Source organism: Chiloscyllium plagiosum, chromosome 24 (assembly GCF_004010195.1).
Source record: "Chiloscyllium plagiosum isolate BGI_BamShark_2017 chromosome 24, ASM401019v2, whole genome shotgun sequence".
Lineage (NCBI taxonomy): Eukaryota > Metazoa > Chordata > Chondrichthyes > Orectolobiformes > Hemiscylliidae > Chiloscyllium > Chiloscyllium plagiosum.
In genome coordinates, this window is record NC_057733.1 from 52,885,929 (window position 1) to 52,890,414 (window position 4,486).

General features: G+C 46.5%; 1 long non-coding RNA gene across 1 annotated transcript in view; it reads right to left on the bottom strand.

Moving 5' to 3' along the window:
• LOC122561936 overlaps window positions 1-1,670 on the bottom strand; it is a 33,989-nt gene extending 32,319 nt beyond the window's left edge. Inside the window, exon 1 of the long non-coding RNA XR_006315164.1 lies at window positions 1,609-1,670. This is a non-coding gene — a long non-coding RNA (uncharacterized LOC122561936). The remainder of the gene's footprint in view (window positions 1-1,608) is intronic.
• Window positions 1,671-4,486: the final 2,816 nt, after the last annotated feature.

Sequence of the window (4,486 nt, forward strand, 5' to 3'; positions counted from 1 at the left end):
GGTTGGGTTGGTTGGTCCGGGTGTCCCAGAGGTGTTCTCTGAAACGTTCTGCAAGTAGGCGGCCTGTCTCCCCAGTATAGAGGAGGCCACATCGGGTGCAGCGGATGCAATAGATGATGTGTGTGGAGGTGCATCCGCTGCACCCAACGTGGCCTATCATCTTCACCTTAACCTCCTTCCAACTATCGCATTCCCAACGCCCCTCCCCCAAGTCCCTCCTCCCTACCTTTTATCTTAGCCTGCTGGACACACTTTCCTCATTCCTGAAGAAGGGCTTATGCCCGAAACGTCGATTCTCCTGTTCCTTGGATGCTGCCTGACCTGCTGCGCTTTTCCAGCAACACATTTTCAACTGTGTTTGGTCAGAGCAGTGCCCTGAGAAATGTAGCAAAGAATGGCTGACCCCTATCTGGTTGAGTTCAAACAGGTTCGTCAAGTTGAGACTCATTGGTTTCAAAAAACTGAAAGAACTGCAGATGTTAGAAATCAGAAAGCGCTGGACAATCCCAGCAAGTCTGGAGGCTTTTGTGGACAGAAATGAGAGTTATTGTTTAAACCTTCTTCACTACAAGTCCTAAGGAACAGTCACTGGATCCAAGGTATTAACTTGATTTCTCTCCACAGACCTCCCAAAACATTGACTCTATTTCTCTGTCCACAGATGCTGGAAGGCTGTTGTGTTTCTCCTGTACTTTCTGTTTTTATCTTAATCAGCTTTAATTGTCAGCACCTGGACTGGTATACGTGTGGATTGTCCTGATGAAGGCAAGATGAAAAACTTCAACAAATTGTGTTTTTTGTTCAGCAGTACTCAAGTCAGTAATTAAGATATTCTGTTTCAGTGGTGTTGGTTGAGAGATAAATATTGGGGAGAACTCCCCTTGCACTTGTTGCACTCCGATTTTGCATTCATCTAATAGGCAGACAGGGGTTTAATTTAATGCTGCATCATAAAGGTGGCATCTCCAACTGTGCAGCACTCCATCAGCATTGTACTGGCGTGTCAGACTATACAATGTGTTCAAATCTCTGGAAGGAAAATTGAACCCAGGAGCTTCTGAGGTGAGAGTGAGGGTGCTACCCACCGAACGTCAGCTGATACACAGTAAAATCATTAACACACAGTGCATAACATTCCCAAACAGTTTTGGTTTAAACTTACAGTAAAATCATGAAGTCCTTTTGCTGTGAGAAGTTCTGGGTATATTGTTTTTGTCTGGAATCATTAAGATGGATTTGCGCTGTGTGATATTAGTAACAGGCACATTAATGAGCTTGAATGGGACTTCTCTGCCTGAGATTTTAATGAAATTGCTAATGCAACCTGAATCATTTCAGCCCACAGCTCTCACAGTTATTTCTCGGCAAATTCTCAAACTGACAGCCAGATCTAACAAGAAAGCGGACTGGAAACTAGAATGAGGTGGAAACACACCTTAACTAAACATTACCCACCTAGGTCGCTTCTTTCTGATTCTTTATTGGACCATATCAGGGTTTTCACTCAGTTTCTCCCACTAAAGACTGCAGGGTTTGATTATCAAAGCACTAGTCCTGTTCCCATTTCAGTACATGGGTAGTTTTCGTCAGATTATTGTGTTTACATACCTGGCATGAGTTAGAGCAGCTGGAGACTCAGCAAGAACCTCATGCACCAGCTGGAGACAAACAGAGAAACATATGTTTCAATCAGCACTCAGATAAGACAACATTGGACTGGAACAGGACGCTGTCACATTGAGGTACACAGCATTTACAACACTGAAATATTCAGCCAAATTGGTCCCTATTGGTCTTCATTGTCTGCAAGAGCTGAACCCAAACCCTACACCATTTCAGTTGACCTACCCTTGACGGCTTAATACGCAATAATCTGGGTCATGGTAGAAATGAACCAGAGAGAAACTAGTGATGGGCGCAGAGAGTATCCCTCGTCTCCAATTGAGAGTATACCCGGTCTGGTATATATCCCCGGTCTGGTATATATCCCGGTCTGGTGTATATCCCCAGTCTGGTATATATCCTCAGTCTGGTATGTATCCCCAGCATGGTGTATGTCCCCAGTCTGGTATATATCCCCGGTCTGGTATATATCCCCGGTCTGGTATATATCCTCAGTCTGGTATATATCCCTGGTCTGGTATATATTCTCAGTCTGGTATATATCCCCGGTCTGGTGTATATCCCCGGTCTGGTGTATGTCCCCGGTCTGGTATATATCCCCGGTCTGGTATATATCCCTGGTCTGGTATATCTCCAGTCTTGTGTATATCCCCGGTCTGGTGTATATCCCCGGTCTGGTGTATGTCCCCGGTCTGGTATATATCCCCGGTCTGGTATATATCCCGGTCTGGTGTATATCCCCAGTCTGGTATATATCCTCAGTCTGGTATATATCCCTGGTCTGGTATATATTCTCAGTCTGGTATATATCCCCGGTCTGGTATATATCCCGGTCTGGTGTATATCCCCAGTCTGGTATATATCCTCAGTCTGGTATATATCCCTGGTCTGGTATATATTCTCAGTCTGGTATATATCCCCGGTCTGGTATATATCCCGGTCTGGTGTATATCCCCAGTCTGGTATATATCCTCAGTCTGGTATGTATCCCCAGCATGGTGTATGTCCCCAGTCTGGTATATATCCCCGGTCTGGTATATATCCCGGTCTGGTGTATATCCCCAGTCTGGTATATATCCTCAGTCTGGTATGTATCCCCAGCATGGTGTATGTCCCCAGTCTGGTATATATCCCCGGTCTGGTATATATCCCGGTCTGGTGTATATCCCCAGTCTGGTATATATCCTCAGTCTGGTATGTATCCCCAGCATGGTGTATGTCCCCAGTCTGGTATATATCCCCGGTCTGGTATATATCCCGGTCTGGTGTATATCCCCAGTCTGGTATATATCCTCAGTCTGGTATGTATCCCCAGCATGGTGTATGTCCCCAGTCTGGTATATATCCCCGGTCTGGTATATATCCCGGTCTGGTGTATATCCCCAGTCTGGTATATATCCTCAGTCTGGTATGTATCCCCAGCATGGTGTATGTCCCCAGTCTGGTATATATCCCCGGTCTGGTATATATCCCGGTCTGGTGTATATCCCCAGTCTGGTATATATCCTCAGTCTGGTATGTATCCCCAGCATGGTGTATGTCCCCAGTCTGGTATATATCCCCGGTCTGGTATATATCCCGGTCTGGTGTATATCCCCAGTCTGGTATATATCCTCAGTCTGGTATGTATCCCCAGCATGGTGTATGTCCCCAGTCTGGTATATATCCCCGGTCTGGTATATATCCCGGTCTGGTGTATATCCCCAGTCTGGTATATATCCTCAGTCTGGTATGTATCCCCAGCATGGTGTATGTCCCCAGTCTGGTATATATCCCCGGTCTGGTATATATCCCGGTCTGGTGTATATCCCCAGTCTGGTATATATCCTCAGTCTGGTATGTATCCCCAGCATGGTGTATGTCCCCAGTCTGGTATATATCCCCGGTCTGGTATATATCCCGGTCTGGTGTATATCCCCAGTCTGGTATATATCCTCAGTCTGGTATGTATCCCCAGCATGGTGTATGTCCCCAGTCTGGTATATATCCCCGGTCTGGTATATATCCCGGTCTGGTGTATATCCCCAGTCTGGTATATATCCTCAGTCTGGTATGTATCCCCAGCATGGTGTATGTCCCCAGTCTGGTATATATCCCCGGTCTGGTATATATCCCGGTCTGGTGTATATCCCCAGTCTGGTATATATCCTCAGTCTGGTATGTATCCCCAGCATGGTGTATGTCCCCAGTCTGGTATATATCCCCGGTCTGGTATATATCCCGGTCTGGTGTATATCCCCAGTCTGGTATATATCCTCAGTCTGGTATGTATCCCCAGCATGGTGTATGTCCCCAGTCTGGTATATATCCCCGGTCTGGTATATATCCCGGTCTGGTGTATATCCCCAGTCTGGTATATATCCTCAGTCTGGTATGTATCCCCAGCATGGTGTATGTCCCCAGTCTGGTATATATCCCCGGTCTGGTATATATCCCGGTCTGGTGTATATCCCCAGTCTGGTATATATCCTCAGTCTGGTATGTATCCCCAGCATGGTGTATGTCCCCAGTCTGGTATATATCCCCGGTCTGGTATATATCCCGGTCTGGTGTATATCCCCAGTCTGGTATATATCCTCAGTCTGGTATGTATCCCCAGCATGGTGTATGTCCCCAGTCTGGTATATATCCCCGGTCTGGTATATATCCCGGTCTGGTGTATATCCCCAGTCTGGTATATATCCTCAGTCTGGTATGTATCCCCAGCATGGTGTATGTCCCCAGTCTGGTATATATCCCCGGTCTGGTATATATCCCGGTCTGGTGTATATCCCCAGTCTGGTATATATCCTCAGTCTGGTATGTATCCCCAGCATGGTGTATGTCCCCAGTCTGGTATATATCCCCGGTCTGGTATATATCC